Consider the following 14,478-nt stretch of genomic DNA (forward strand, 5'->3'; position numbering starts at 1 on the left):
ATTACTGATTTATCTGCAGTGGAGGTGTTCTCTATAATTTGATAACGTGCTTCCAGGGTTAAAGGAGAGAGTCCTCCTTTAGCAAGTGGATTACATCAATTCACATTTGCAAGGTTAGTCTTATGCAGAAAAGATCCACAAAAGTATTCTGCTAATTCTTCAGATGAGTCACAATGATTCTTTCTCCCCCTTCTCCTTGCTTACGGATTTCTCTACAATTAAAAATCAGACACTCTGAACTAAATCAAAGCTGAATCAGTCATAGAATAAGCCTGCTATTACAGACTCAGAGGGCTCCAGGACCTGGTCCAAGGTCTTTGGGTAAAATCCCAGTGCTGATGCTTTCTTTGTGGAATGAAACATGGCAGGAAACAAACATTAGAGCATCCAATTTAGACAAACATCTCAGTTGTTAAGTGCAAGTAAACCAAAGATAAAATCATCATCTTTTTTTTTTTTCTTTCTCTGACAGAACGAGACAAATCCAGCAAGAATGGAAAGAGAAAATTGTTTGTAAGCTACTATTCAGTAGCTGCCATCACTGATTAAGGTAATTGACACATTATCATGTGGCCTCAGAAATCTTTTTTGAATTAGAGTGCTTGAAAAATGATGGAATTTTCAAGTTTGTAAAAAATGTGAGATTTTTTGATGAAAAAGTGTTGGTTTTTTTTAATTATTATTTTTTTCTGTTTTTTGTCCATCTTGCTCTGGCTGTTAATGGGATGAATTTATTAGCATTTTACTGATCTGGAGGCCAATAACATTGTGACAGAGTGCCTTTTAAAGTAAGAGATATGAATTCATGCACCATTAACTGTCTCTGTAAAATCCAGCAGACATAAAGACCATTGTGAAGAAAAAAAGCCATACCTTTCATATACATAATTTGCAAAACATTGCAACTGTGGATTTTTAACATCAACTCAATTGATTTTCTAAAAGAAAAAGGATTATATGGGCAGAGGAATCAGCATTAAGGAGTGGAGAATCTCACTATTTTTCAGATATGCTGAAGAGTAATCCACTAAAATTTTCACAAGTGCCAGATACCTAAATGAAAGCAACAGTACAGATATCCCTTAGATAGCAGATTAATAAGGATGTTCTGCAAATGTGATGCAAGGAGCAGTATGATCAGGCCCTAGCAGCCAGGAAAGTCGTCAGAGAAGTTTCTTACCACAATGAGAACAGGAGGTTGAGATCTGATGCAGTTTGAGTTTGCAGCTTCCCATGTTGTCATAGGAAACAAAATATAATTTGGGTCAGAAGGGATGTCTGGTCACCTATCCTGCTCCTGTCTTGTTCTTTCTTTCTAACTTTCTTTCAAAGTTTGTAATTAAGAGCTTGAATTTTTGCTTGCCTCAAGTAAATTTGCTTTCTCTTTAAGCTTCTGCCACACTGCAAAGATGGGACAGTAAGTGGCAGGACACAGTTCCTGTCCGCATTCGGAAACATCAGTTGCTCAGTGTTACACCCTTGTGTCTATTGCTGGGGCATATAACGTGCACATTAATTTCACAGCATTGTCTCTTTGCTCACATTTATTTTCAACAGAATCAGTGGAATGTCTTCTGTGTAGTATAACTCTCTTCTTCCAGCTAAGATGGCAAATAGGAATAATTTATGAGAAAGTATTGCAATAATTGTCACTTTCCTGGCTTTCAAAAGCATGTGATTACAACTAAGCGTTTTGCCAAAGCTCATCTACTTTTGGTTTAATCTTCTTTTGTTGATACATAGACATTTATAATGCTTATTTCCTACCACATATCTCTATGCTCATTGCTTGTAATTCAAGCCCAATTTTATTCAGCAGCTAATGGTGACTCTGTCTAAGCCTTTCACTCAGACATGTGAAGATTGTTCCAGAAGTAACTATGCATGGGATAAAAACAGTTCCCTTAGATTTGCAAGTCTCAGTTTCCCAGGACAACCCTATTTCTTGAATTATAAAAGCCCAGCTCATACCGTGCATGATTCACATTCTGTGATTTGTGATTGCTTCATATATCCTTATCCCACGTCCTCTTATTCATCAATTTTACAAAAACAGGCAGTGAAATCCTGACCTGATTGAACTCAGTGGGAGTTTTGACATTGCCTTCAATAACACTGGGATTTCACTTAGAATCTTTGTAGCCTTTAAATGAAAGAGCCTTTGGTCTTTTCTTTTTGAAGGGGGAGGAAGAGCACTGAGACACAGAGTGATGGTATTTTCACTACATTTATCTCTTCCATTTGTGAAATACAACAGTGGGTAGGATCAGAGAGGGTATAAAGGTGAAGTAGGCAGAATTTTCCAGCATGGAAATAGGTTGGCTGAAATCTGCATAAGCATTTCTTTTGTCAGTATGTGTAAAAACCTGGACTTAAGAGACAACATTGACTCATCTGGATTACCAACAGTAAGCATAAATAAATTACAAAGAAAATGTAATTCTGATCTCTATTAAAGAAAAGCCAGGCCTGGTTAATTAATGTAATTTACATTCCCCATTCATTCCTTTATGTCCCATGACTGATAGAGCACTTTCCAGTGAGTGCAAACACAAGGACTGGGAGCCCATTTCATGCTAGGTTGCTGTTAGAGACCTTTCTAATATCCCTTCCAGTATCCTTTGTGCACTGGACTGCAGAGGCAATGAAATGTATATAAGGTTTCAGAGATGGAAAAAACATATGGCTTTATACTTCAAACGTAGGAAGTGCAAGCCTAATGGGAGCCAGTAGTGTTGGCTGCATGCTCAGCACATGAGCCTTTGCTAGTGCATCCATATTCCTAAAATTGATGTCACTGGGATCACACTCTAAAACGTCTTATTGGAACATGCTAACAGGGGCACCATTACTGCTGCATTGCCTGTTTGCTGATGGAAAATTGCTGCTTGGCTAGTCCTATGTCTGATTCCCTATTTCTACTCTCTTGCAATTTCCCTTTTCAGTCTGTAAGCCTGTCGAGGAATACACTGAACCTGAATAACAGTGTTGTATTGTTGAGCTTACACATGAAAGTCACATATGACAGTAGTAAAAAGGTGTCAAAATTGAGCCTTGAAATGAATCCAGAGAAATATTTTTTGCATGTTTCTTCACTCAGTTCCCCAAACACAGTCCGTGGAGTTATATCTTGACTGATTAAACAATGAGCAGCATTCAGCATGAGAGAAGCAAGCCGCCAGCAGCTCCCTGAGTTGGACAGGTTGGTCTGTGTTCTTCTATCTATTTTGCTAAATTACATTTCTCTGTGGCTCTATTACTCATCCCATGCTTTCACTCCACTCTATTCCATTCCACTCACATTACTTTTGACAGTTACAGTCTCTCAAACCACAGACATATGTAAAAAAACACCTCACCAGCTTTATTAAACTTAGCTACATACTATGCCTCTGAAATACAAAGGTTTGACTTACATTATAGAAAGGAATGGAAGTTCACAGATACCAAACAGATTGTGCTAGCCTCTCTTGAGAGCAAGGACAATAAATGCTTCACAAAGCATCCTCTCTTTGGGCCTTGTAGAACCCAGGAAACCCTGAAGTGGCAGCAAGGTTGATCCTCCTCTCAGATCTGCTGTCAGTGAAGATTCAGTGGGATGCCTTGCTCTGCCTTCAGCAGAGGACAGCATGGAAAGAATAACCCTTGAAAATGCCTGTTTTCCATCTCTTTTGTCATCTGGCTGTAGCAGAAGATGGATGTTATACTCCTTTGCTCCTCTTGAAACTATTCCGCTGGCCAGTGACTGAAAAAGTCATCATGTCACCATATAAGACATATTAAATTGTGGGAATGGGGATTGGTTTGGGGGCTGCTTGTTCCTTGAATGACTGTCCAAACTGTTAGGACAGAAAGTCATACTTTTCCCTTAAAGCCAGGCCAACTTTCCCTCCCCAGGTGGAGATACCACCCAATTGCATGTGAATGCCAGTCCTATGCATGTGCACAGCAGGGTGGGCGCTGGTAGCAGCTCAGAGACTGGTGACCTGCTGGGCCATGGTGGAGAGACCCTTCTCTAAAGCTCCAAAGCAGGATGAGATGTGGGATCTGGGCACCCAACCCCTCAGGGTGGATACCACATGTGACTAGAAACAGACCTTCCAGTGAGTGGTTAAAGAGTTTGGCAGCTTGATTTGAAAATTGAAGTCCAAGTGTATTTTATCTAGGTACCTTCAGCATCTGGTGGCAGCTTAAGGAGATATTTTCAACATCAGTTTTGGAGCCTAACTCCACATTCAACTGAAATCTTCTATTTGTCTAGGTCCCTTGTGTATGTTACTGCTTGCTTCCTTTATTCTTTGTGATATCTGAGAAAAGTCCTAGCTGTGCCTCTACATTTTTGGAAGACACAAAATATTTGCCACAACTTACAACCGTTGTAAAGGCTTGTGTCAAAGCCCTAAAGTTATTTAGAGGTCTTTTTATTGATTTCAGTAAACCAAATTCAATTGCTTATCCTTCAGTGATTTTTAATAACAATTCAGCCCTTTCCCCTAATGGTTTCCTAATTAACATTACTTGTAAAATTAAGATGTTATCTTTAGAGCTTATAACAAACCAATGCTTTTCAACTTCCTGCAGTGCTTGGACAACTTCTGTACTTACACATTTCCCTCTCTATTAAACTCGGGATTCAGGCACAAACACTTTGCAATGCCTAACTTCTAGCTACCTGGCACTCCCCGAGTGGAAGGATACAAGCTTTTTATAGGAAGATGTGCGTATTTCATCTCTCTTGTTGGAGGGTCCCTGGAAGAAGAGGGGTGAGAACGCTCCGTGGCCTACAGTGAGCCTCAAGAAGTTACTGCAGTCAGACACCTCTGCTCTCATCTGCAGATGCTGTCCTGGGGAGCTTTCAGTTAAAAGTGTGTGGCAGTGATACCAGGGCGAGGGAGCAGGAAGAAAGGAGCCCTGATCCTCTCCCTGGGATACATTTCACAGTAACACTGGACAAGAAACAAGAAATAGTAATAGCTATGGGAGCTTGACCTGTGTGCAAGACTCAGCCTTACCATCTAAGAGCTCTAAACACGAATTCACTAATTCATATTCCTTGCTTGTTTTTCCTCTAAGGCCTAAGTACGCTTTTGAGTCTGGTTCTTAGATATCTAGGACATACTTAGTAACATAACAGCTATCTAAGGGGCTCAAAATGATAATTGTTTTGACCTATATCCCAGTGATGGCAGTAGTTATCCAGAAACCACTACAACAAGTGGCTCAGTAATTTGTACTTTTGATGTATGCCTCCAGTGCATAGCCCTTATCTTTGACCTTGGCATCAATGAAAGCATGACGGATCCCAGAGGGTTTCAGGCATAGGCTAGCTGGTTCAAAATTATTACTACAGTGACCTCTATTTCCAATAATGAAGCATATTTTCTGCATGCTATAGTATCACTGAATTTTTTATATTGTATTCTTCATCAGTTACAGCTAGCTCTTGTTGATTCCGTTATGCATTTCCCCTGGCTATATTCTGTCTAAAATCAGTTACTATATAAAAAATTATAACGAGACCTGCTGTGTATTTATACTCTTATTTTACAACGAGGAGTTGAATATGCCAAGACCACAGGTTCTGTAACATTTTGTTTTCATTGTTTTGCTTCTCAAAACAAAAATTTACTTTCCTTACTTTAAGACAGTAATCTGTACTGTTGTGATAAAGAAGCAATTATCAGCCCCCAATATAAAATTTTATTGTTTGTGCTATTTAAAATTTCAGAGAAGTCCTAAAGGTATTTTCCATAAATATAGAGACTAAAACACCCTTCGGAAAACAAATTTAAATAAAATGTATTTGGTTATATGTATTATTTTTGGGGATGTTTTAATACAAATTAACTCAATGGGGCATTTTACAATCTGAAAACATCTGAGTAATGATGTTCTCTGTAAAGAGATGTTTTCTTTCTTATGCCATAAAGTTATAACTGATAAAGAAGATCAGTTTTCCAGCTGATTGTCAATCATGGCTAATGGCTATCTCTTGCAGTTATTAAACATCTGTTAGTAATTCTCATCATTTAAATGCTACATGTTTCCAGAAATAAATTCTTTGGGATATGAACTATTTTATAGAGCTGTTTTCCCACACTACCTGGTCTAAAAAAAATAATTTAACAATGTCAATGGATCTGGATTTATATTTTCCTGAGAAAAAAAAGGATCCCCCACTCCAGTCCCATGTGTTATAGAGTCTCACAGCAATAACTTTTGAAGCAATCATTCAAGTTTGCAAAGATTCCAGGAAGAAGAACGAAATTGTCTAGGTACTGCTGTATTGTTAAAATGCCTTCTGTTGAAAATGCAAAATTCTTCAGACTGCATCCTCGTCCAGGTTTCCACACAGTGTGTCTTTCACTTTCTTGCCAAGAAAAAATGTTGGGAAGATCAGCTGGTGTGAGGGATGTCTCCTGTCAGATTAATGAAGTGGGAAAGCTTGGATGATTGGATTGAATTAGGTTAATGAGTTTCAAGACCAGAAGCTCATCAACATAATGCACATACAAATCCCTGGGAGAGTGCGGGAAAGGGAGTAAAGGGAGAATGGTCAGGCACTGTGGAGGGGGAAATGGTTAGGCAGGACAAGATGCAGCAACATCAGGAAAATGAACCTGCTATTCAACAGGTCAATTCCTTTCCATCCAACCCCCACACTGCACCACCAAAGAAGGATTACTTACAATGAAGGGCAAGGAGGAAAAGCTGTTTGTCCCTAAAGAGACTTATGACTACTGTGCAAAGAAATAAAATAGTGGTAATGGTTGACTAGTCTCCCTTAAAATGGATGGATGCATCAAGGTTCTCCCTGCCAGGCGCTCATAGCCATGACAATGAAGAATTACCAAGGCTCAGAAAGTCTCACTCTGACTGCCATGTTGTGGCATGAATGATTACTGAGCAGAGGTGACAATGGGCTCTGAGCCTGAGGTAAAGAGAGTCAAGAATCTGGGAGTGACAATGTTCTTCCATCCCTTTAGCCCAGCTGGTACAGTGCTATGTATTGGCTTTAGTCTGAGAATAATGCTGATAACACACCAATGTTTTAGTTGTTGTTAAGTGTTTCATTCCTAGAGAAAAAAAGAGACTAAACAATAAGATAGGCCAAAAAGCTACTGAAATAAATGTAACTTCAAATCTCAAAGAAATATTAGAGCAAAACCATAGAAAAAGTCTACTTATCATCTAGAAGATACCAAAATGATAAGCAGTATGAGTTTGACAAAAAGAAATCCTGTTAAACCAGTTCAATTTCTCTGACATGACAACAGACCTGGTAGTTAGGTGAAAGAGATAGTTTGAATTGAATTTTGACCTTGTCCCACAGGATATTCGCTTGACTTCCTCCAAAAGTACACTCATGATTAGCTTACCACAAAATGGGTAAGCAACTGGAGAAAAATTTTTCAAGAGGTCAGAAGTTAAAAGGTGAATTAAATACTATACAAGGATTTTGTGGGTTCTATAATCTTAAATATTTTCATTAGGGACCTGAGCAAAAGGCTATGTATTAAAGGTGCAAGAAGTGGAAAGTGGAAAGTGTAGGAGGAAGATGAGAATGAAACATCTTGACAAATTGGAGAATCCGTCAAGAAAAAAACCAACCAACAAAACAAAATCAAAACAACATAAAAGCAGTCCTAGACAGGAAATAGTGACAGTCAAAAATCAGTGACACAGCAATCAACAGCACATAGTATCAGTGCAAATAAGAATTTGGATAATGATTTTTTACAAACTGATCATAATTAAATAGTGTTACCCGAAATACTGAACAATAAACTGAATTGTTTAAAGTGAGTCACAAGAAGTAATCATTCTGCTCTACTCAGCACTAATATGGCCTCCCCAGGACTACTGCTTCTAATTGTGAATGCTACACATCAAAAAGATGAAGCCACTAAAATTATTAGAGAGACAGTAAATGTGGAAACATGAAAATGTGATCTGGTTTGTCAAGAGAAAAGAAAACTTTGGGGAAATATGATGACAGCTTAAAAAGCTGAAAAAAAAAGGGAATAAACTTTTTTCATGTCTACTGTGAATGAGACAAGTAGTATGGACTAGAATTGCAGCAATGGAGGTGTATGTGAGGCAAGTGGAAAAGCCTTTAATGGGAGAGACAGGAACAGATTGCTTAGGGGTAATGTGCAACATCTTCCTCTGCAGGTTTGAAGAACTGGCCAGGGATCTGTCAGGAATAGTTTAGATACAGACAGTCTTGCTTCAAATGAGGAGGAAAAGTGAGATGGACTTTCTGATTCCCAGCTTATTTTCTGTGATTCTGAGCAAAATTCTACCATAAAAAAAGAGAAAAGAGCACACAGGTTAATACCAGTAGGCCACATTGGATAACTGGTGTCATTATAGGAAATACTCATTTCCTGCATTGCTTTTCCACTAAGATTTGTGCACTTTGCAGGTGTCTTATGCATAGTTCCAAGTCCAGTATTTATTCCTGGGTCTCCAGCACATATTCCCAGCTGCTCAGTTCTGTCTTTTTAGCTCAGACCAGTTTGTAGTTCTGAAAGCTTGAAACCATTTCTCATGCAGTACAGCATAGTATTTGTACAGTGTAATGAAAGAATCATACTGCCATTCCAAGTATCCTCAAAAAGACTTTTACTTGAAGTAAACATCCTTGACATCTAAAACAATATTATCTAGTACTGTCAGACCCATTTAAGTTTGTTCCTGTGCTGGACTAAGGCCAACTGTGATTCCCCAGTTTTGACATCATGTTTTGTTTTGATTGTTTTTTTACTGGAATTACATGTGAACTGGAATGAGCTGTAAGTTCTGCTTACTTAATGGATCACAAGGAAGTATGGTCACTCAGTTGGAAACATATTGTTTCCTTATCTTAATAGCATGCAAGCAGCTACTGCTCTTTGAATGTGAATTCTGTTTCTGTACCTCTAATGTGTTTGTCCTGATGGCAATTTCATTACATCAAAGAAAGAAAGAAAGAGCTTCATGCATTTTTTAAAACTACAAGAATAATGTTCCACATTTGTTCAAAACCTTGAGAATATTATTCACTGGCATAGTTTGACTTGTGTTTCATTCTGCAGAAAATCATATAATCCAAGCCAATGATGTTTTCTCACTTGTGTTTTATTCAAAAGAATAGCACAGCTTTTATACGTATAAAAAACCTGCAGTACTTACAGTGAATGCATGTGTTTCTCTTAGCCACAGGAAATGCGTAATAGAAGATCACTTAACTATCCCATATGCTTTTTTTTTTTTAATGTTTATGTGCAGAATACCTAGTGCAGCATCTTGTCTCTCGCAGAAACTGGTACAGGTGGATTAGGAAGAAGCATAAGAAACATATATACAGAATGTATGTATACAGATTATATACAGAATACATATATATGGAATATACAGAATATATACAGAATGATCCCTCCTTAGTGTACTTTCTTCTCTTATTAATTTTATAAATTATATTTAGAAATACTTATTTTAAAAACTGGTTGTCAAATACATCATTTCTAAAAAAAGATTGTAATTGTTACTATAGAGCGGTGGGGCAGGTGGGGGGGAGGGAAGAGGCTCCCATGAAAACATTTATCTTTTATATTACTCATTACTGGAAAGGGGAGGAATATTATCCGTATCAAAGCCATATTGCCCAGTGTAAGAACAGAAAGAGCAAAAGTTCCTTTTTGTTGTGCCTTTAATACAATTAAGGGAGTTCAGCCCCTAGCCCTCTGGTCAAATCCTGAGGAGGACACCATGTATGTAATTGTGTTGCTAGCTGACTGGGCACCTCTCAGAGAACAGCCCTTTGCTTTTTCTGGAGGTGGGCAGGGCAGGGCTGCCAAGCCTAGCAGGGCATGCAGAGCACGCCTGCAGAGCATGCCTGCAGAACATGCAGCAGCCAACCTTCTCCCTGCCCCAGGAACAGGAGCCACCAGCTAAGCAAGGGAAAGAAGTGCTGCCATCTCCCATGCACTCCTGGCAACTGCCTGTATTTTCATTTAATTCTTGCAACTACATCCTTTATACTTGCCATAAACTGGTTTGCAGGACACTGATTTTGAGATATTCAAAAGGGAAAGGTTCTCACTTTACCCAGTAGCACTCTTCAGAGCAGCCATGGTGTACCAGGATGCTCAGTCTTTAGCAACACTTTCTCTTGGAAGAAAGGTGGGTAAACATGTCTTATAATGGGCAGTGCATAGTGTTACTCATCTAGAAACTGCCTCATGAGATTAATGATTGTAACATAGGAATTAACTCTAATTAGTACTATTTCTCACAGTGCAATCAGTAGTTCAATTTAGTGGTGCATTTTTTTACAGTGTAACGGGACTTTGCAGAGAGCAGTGGACAGCTACATGGTGAATTCTGATCTAAAGAATGCTGGGAAGAAAAAAACACAGCAAGAAGAGTAACTGTATGGAAATGGATCAAGAGAGTTTTCAAAAGAGACACTATGACTGAAGCTGTGCATGGCTTGAAAAAGCAAATGGCATCTGAGAGAAGTCTATTGAACATGACTTTGCTCAGGTTACTGAAACAGCTTTGGGATTTTTCTGCAAATGCCTGACTGGTAGGCTGAGAAGTGATTGAAACAGTACAGTGAGAAGGAACAAGGCAGCTGATTGGGCTTAACCCAGGCACAGGCTTCTGTACACAGAATTACTACACCATGATTTATTATTTAAATGCAAATGCTACCATGTCAGATGGCACCTCAGTGAGCCGTGTCTTAGCCACATGCTCTTTCTTCAGAAACTCACAAAAATATCTGTGCAGGTGGAGTGGGTGTGAGCAGTAGAATTAAGGACAGTCAATGTCTTTGGATTTTAAATTTTTATTTTTTTTTTGCTTAAGTTCCTTGTTCTTAAAGTATGTGTGAAGTCCAACAAATCCTCCTTGAAAGATCTTGAGGCATTTTCAATAGTTTCCTCCCAGTGTTTCTTATCCATTGTGCAATAAGGGGTGCTTCAACCCTAGCAAGGTGAGAAATAAGGTTTGCCTCCACCTGCGCCTCTGGATTCAGTTCCTACATATTTAATGAAAATATCAATGAATCTTCTACCATTGAATGACGCTGCATGTGGCAGTAAGTTTTTAAGGAAAGAGTGTAATTCACTCACTAGGAAACCAGGCTAAAAGACAGCAACGGGAGAACCGCATTTTAGTGAAGTAAGAGCTACTTAAGAGAACACAACACTAATAATGGTAAAGTTCAAAGATCCATGATAAGGTCTGACTATTTTTCTTCTAATTGGTAGATCAATTCCAGGGGTATTCTACTGATAGTGTGGTCTCCTGTATCGTTACAACAGAATCATCTATTTTTCTACCAAACTTCCGTATGACAGGATGAGTCATTATTTTTCACTTTTCCTCCATTTTAAAAATGACATCATGCTTCTGTACTTTCTGAATATTAATTCATCAATACTTTAAAATAGCTTCAAGATATTATGAAAGTTATATGATTGGCATTTGGTACATTTATTTAGTACGTTTAATTATTGGTACATTTGGTACATTTAATTAGTCAGAATGAAGAAATCTGCTTGGGGTTATTGAATAGTTAGTTATATAGTCAACTCTACATTCAAAAGTATCAGTCATTAAATTATCAAACATATGCATACCTAGAAAAATATGTATCACTATATAGCCCTCCCAGGCACGTAATGTTGCCATTAGCAGAGACAAAAGCTGTCTGACCCAGTACAGCTGTTTTCATGAAACATATTTTCATGTTTAAGGACTTTCAATTTATGTTCCGAAGAATTTTGAAAGTTCAGTGAGTCACTTAGTGGCTTTTAGTGATCTGTTTCATTAATCCTATTGAATATTTCATAAGTATGAATTGTAAGAGCTTTATGCAAGAGAAAAATCAATTTTCAAATAGTTAATACTAAAGATATATTACACAAGAAACACCTCTCTTTAGTAGGTGTCAGAGCTGTTGGATTTATACTACTTACCATATTTTTTCCTACAAGACCACATTTTTTCCTACAAGTTACCATATCTTTTTTCTAATTTGTTTAAAGTGAGAATAGTAAGAAAAATTTTGCTTAGTTGGATGGCAGCAGAATCATTCAGACCTATATTACTGTCATCAGATTAACCATATCTATTACTGTGAGCAAGGATTATACATGGGATATGTTTGTGCACTGTGAGGTAAAAGAATAACAATTTTTTTCTATACATGGGAAATCAATGTGCAAAGTTCCTCACAGTGGCACAAATAACACTGACAGAGGTGAACTCTGGGATTTGATAACCAGGCTATATTTTTATCTTCTAAATTGAAATATAACTCAGCTTGCCATCTAAAAGCCAGCTGTCACAGGAAAATTTTACTATAATGAGATAGGAACGAAGTTCCCCACTTTAAGTGATTGTTACATTTTTGTGAATCAGGTATGATCATAGTCATTAAAAAAGACCTTTTCTCCTCCAGTAAGAAGCTTTCCCCTAAGCACAAGGATATAAGAACTCCTAATAGCAGTGTGTGAGCTTTAATTAGTCTTGGAGAAAGGGTGATGTGACACCACACAAAATAGGAAAGCACATAAAAAATAAATTCCTGTTTATTCAATCTTTTAATACTGGAACAAATGGAAATGCCAATAACTATTGACATCAGTAAACTTAAAATTGCCACAGCATACTACAATATTTCCTAATGAACACGCCAAAGTCACTCACATTCATAATAATATCTTTACTGAGGAACAAATATGCATATAATAAATGCACATATCATTATTAAATACAGAATGACCTTTTTTTTTTTTTTTAAATTTTAAATTTCACATCCTGGAGACTTAGCAAGTATTTTAGGCTCCTAATATCAAGTGAAGATGGGAGACATTCAGATTAATTTTACCATTTTTAATGTGAGATTGCAAAGCTCACCCAACTACAGAGAAGGGGTTTAAAATGTTGTCTACATGTAAACAAAAAGTCGAAACTGTCAGAAAAAAAACCATGTTTTTTAAAGGTATTTATGATTTACATCAATCTCTTGATTTTTTGAGGTCTGATAAGTATTTAGCTGCAGGATTTAGCAAGACACTTCTGCTAAAGAATGCAATGGGTGAAGGTTGCTTTTATGTTGCAACGCAACATTGATTATTGTTTCCTATTACAGCTAGATTGAGTGCAAACTACAGGCAAGCTAAATAAATCCCAGCAAACCAGTGCCATTTTAAATGGTTCACATCTAAAGAAACCAATGAATGAGGCAACTTCATTCTTTCAGTTCCATTCAGCTTTGACAGGATTTCAGCCAACCTGGAGAAACTGCTAATGAAACTTACTGCTCTTCTGAGAATAGAACCCCCAGCTTGAAATCTAGTTCTTGTGCCTCTCTGGAGTCTAAAGAGAATGGAAATGTAGCTATAAGTAATTTTTGGAAAGACACCATTGCATTACAATGTTCACTGATAATAATAAACCTATAGTAGCCCTTTTGAAGAACTCTATCTCTCTATGATAAAGAGCTTTATAGGTTGAAAGAAAGAAAAAGGAAGTTATATCCCTGTGTCCTGTTACCATTGTGGGAATTGTATATGTGGAATTTAACATAAGAGACTGCAAAGGGAATAAAGTGCTACACTAGGCTCAAAAAACATTGCTGTTAAGTTTTGTTTGGTTGGTTGGTTTTTAACTTCTTTCATACAACTCATTTTGTGGGAAGTTTCATTTCACCTGGAAAAGGAAATCCTGCATTAAAAGATTCTTTCTGAATGGTTATAAACTTAAACAATGTATTTTTGCTTCAGGCTAATATAGCGAATGATTCCAACCTCTTTGATCCTCGATCAGGACCTTATGAATTGCTATGGATGCTGCACACATGTTCATCTTCTGTCCCAACCTCACACGGTTTAGATGAATGTACGCTACATGTGTGTTGAAACAATCTGAGTCCTTCTGAGAACAAGAATATCTAAAAGCAGGCATGTTCATAGTTTCAAGAAGTGTGTATGTGACAAGTAAAGAGCACTAATAAAGAGGTGGAAGAATCTAAGACGTACCCATTTACTATGCCTAGCAAAGTCAAAGTAGGAATAAAGGGTGTAAACAGGGATGATACATAACCCACAAGGAGTTATATCAATGCCTCCATGTATTTCACTATACAATACTGTTCAAAGCATTGGTCACATTTCTTTTACCATCCCTTATTTTAGCTATGTACACATCCACATGTGAATACAAAACACATAGTCATCTGCCATCTTCTGCAGAACAAGACGACCCTTGTTCTGGTGTATCACAAAAGATTTGAGACGTAAACTCACCTAGCTAACCTTGGAGCAATGCTATGTTGGTTTCCACCACTAATACAAGAACCTGTATGTAAATTCATACATGAATTGTGTACCTCTAAGTTTAAATCAAGTGCTTAAATGTGAGCTGGAAATCACATATCAATTTGTTCATATCAAAAGAAAGCACAGTGTAAAGGGCAAA

The sequence above is a fragment of the Strigops habroptila genome, chromosome 6 (genome assembly GCF_004027225.2).
Source record: "Strigops habroptila isolate Jane chromosome 6, bStrHab1.2.pri, whole genome shotgun sequence".
NCBI lineage: Eukaryota > Metazoa > Chordata > Aves > Psittaciformes > Psittacidae > Strigops > Strigops habroptila.